Below are 3,115 nucleotides of genomic sequence, written 5' to 3'. Positions count from 1 at the left end.
TTTGTTCACAGCATGTTTATTTGGAGTCACACAGACACCCTACAACAACCCTTACCCCTAAACCTAACCTTCCCTTAGAAAAAAAATAACCTTGGTTTTGCTACAGTAACCATAATTTCACAATAGTATTTTGTAATAAAATTGTAGTAACCACAAAATTACCCATGGGTACTATTTATCACCATATTGCTGTGGTAACACCATGGTTAATTGCATTCAAACTATAGTTTCTGCCAAAAAACATGGTTACTACAATATTACTATAGTGATACAGCGATGCAGTCTACACACAAGCGATGCTGAGTCACGGGAACGAGTGCGTTCGACAGACCCCGCCTCTGAATCAAACCCTTCTCTGCACTCCCCAACATTCACCGTGACCAAATCACTGCGATGAAATCAACCTTTATATTATTTCTTTATTTATTAATCTAAGGAGTATGAAAGGAAAGATTAAACCTTTAAAGCCTGAGCCCAAAATTCTGAAAATTCCATTCTGTGCCAGAATATGATCATATTCATATTACATTCATATTCATATAACATCACACACCTGAACTGTATATACCATATTCAAGAGAAGAACTAGGGCTTTCAAATGATATATATATATGTATGATAATTTAAGGCTAATCATCTTTTATCAATAAGATTTCACACAGCAATTTTTACAAAAATCTTCTCCGGCCACCATACTTCATCAGACAACTGCATTTTCAACCATTTTAATTACAAGCTAGAGGGAAACTTAGGGTGTATGAAATATACATAATTTTGTGGGCAATGGAGAATAGCAGACAGATTAGAAATATAATCTGTTGTTTAAAAGTTATGACCATTCTAGTGATTAGTGGGAAAACGGAATAAAACAAACATTTAGAATGTTAAGATACATTTCACATGACCACTCCTCAAATACTCCTTTTGAGCACCTGTAATAATAAATTGAGATTGCATCTGAAATTGAAGGATACAAACACTGAAATATACATTTTATGTGTTCAATAAAACACGCACTTTATTTAATTTGAACATTAGAATTACACACGAATTGCACAGCAAAACATACAAAATCAAACTTTCGAACTATCTACAGTAAATACATTTTTAATAAAGAGTGCAGGAACAGAATATATATAAATTCATAAATACTCAACAACTGCAATACCTGTGGAGAGAAGAGAGGGAGAAAAGAGGGGAGGGGGAGGACGACAACACCAGTCAACACAGCCCAACCTAGGCCTCTTCGCAAAACTGGTCACACTCAGCTGAATGCCAAGACTGAAAACAGTTCCTATCGCGAACCAAGCAAAGTCTTTTGCCATTACATTCTGGTGCGCAACAAACAACTTCAGTTTTATTTTCAGTCCTACTTTTCCGATAGCATAGCCAACATCTCTTAGAGGACTCTTCAAATTTAGGGACATGTGCTGTGTGGAGTGATGACGAATGAGGGACTACAGGCTTTAGTGTATGCAAAGGAAAACTTGCGTGAATATCGATACCTCCCTGCTGACGAGCCGGTTTTCTCTGAAATCTATCAGGGTTCAGTTCACCGGTCTATGCTCATCCCCTGGTACCACACGAATGTGTTGCCATTCCTTAAACAATATGAAACTATTGACAACGGCAATGTCTATGAAGTGGAAAAAAAGAGTCTTCCACCACTTCTGAGTTTTTTGTAGGACGTCATAAGATTTTATCATTGCCCATGTTTTTGTTGTAATTGCTGATGACAGTGGGCTGGAGGGCTACTTCTTTTGTCCAGTTGCCATCATTTTTTACAAACCTAGTAATTTCGGTTGAGCCATTCGCATTGTGGAAATTGGAGAGGCATGTAACTGCACGCGTGTCCTTCCACTGAATTACAAGTATATTCCCATCAATCCTACACCACCTCATATCCCCATGAGCTGTCTTGCGTTCCCATCTTTTGATGTCTTTAAATTCTGCAGGAAACAGTTTACGATTCACCCTGCATGTCCCACAGGCATTAATTCACATTAGAGCTGGGGACGTGTAAAAGTCGTCAAACCAAACATTGTGACCCTGGTCTTTGATTGGCTGCAGTAATGATTCAACTACTTTGGTGGCCAAGTCAGTGACACGCCCATCATGACTACCTGTGTAAATATTAAAGTCAAGAGTATACCCTGAGTCTGATGTTGCAATTAATAGAGTGGTGGTGGCATAGTGGACTAAAGCACTGAACTGGTAAGCAAAAGGTTGTTGGTTCAATTCCCACAGCCACCACCATTGTGTCCTTGAGCAAGGCACTTAATTCCAGGTTGCTCCAGGGGGATTGTCCCTGTAATAAGTGCACTGTAAGTCGCTTTGGATAAAAGTGTCTGCCAAATGCATAAATGTAAATGTAATTACCCATAATTTAAAACCCCACCAAGTAGGCTTGCCCTTCATGTATTGTTTAAATCCTGACCTGAGCTTTAGACTTGACCATATGTTCATCTATTGCAAGATTTTGGTTAGGCTGAAAGAGCTGCTGGCATTTTTGTTTGAGGTGGTCCATAAGATAACGCAACTTCCTAAGGTGCTCCTGATTATCCTCTGTAGTAGGGTCTACAACATGTAGAGCTGCTAAAAGAGCCTTGTAGCGGTCACGCGACATAAATCCCCTCGCCCACGAGCCCTGAAGTGACTTGGTTCCCCAATGACGATGGGAATAGGGAGAATTGAAAACCCCATGTAAATGAGCAACCCAAGAAATTTGTAAAATTCATCGGGGGTCACCTCCATCCAAGCTCCTTGGTAGCTGGAATATGACGGACAGTTTAGGACAAGCTCCCACCCCTTACAGTTTGTAAAGTTGCATATTTCAGCAACTACAGCCTGAGTAAAAAAACAGCATGAAAAAGTCAATTTCTCACAACATCATACTGGAGGTTGACCGCACAGCCTGACGCACGCTACCTAAGTCAATACCGAATGGATGGCTAGGCTTAAATGGGAGAGATTTTGGTGCCTGTGAATCGATGTCAGAGTACGAGGGATAAGAAACAGAGTGAGGGAAGCATTTACGCTTTCTAGCTGACTTGGGACCTGTGCGAGAATGGCTAGCCATACCCAAAATAACAAGAGAAACTGTTCGTGTTACTGT

The sequence above is a fragment of the Myxocyprinus asiaticus genome, chromosome 25, assembly GCF_019703515.2.
Source record: "Myxocyprinus asiaticus isolate MX2 ecotype Aquarium Trade chromosome 25, UBuf_Myxa_2, whole genome shotgun sequence".
Lineage (NCBI taxonomy): Eukaryota > Metazoa > Chordata > Actinopteri > Cypriniformes > Catostomidae > Myxocyprinus > Myxocyprinus asiaticus.
This window is presented reverse-complemented; position numbering follows the sequence as displayed.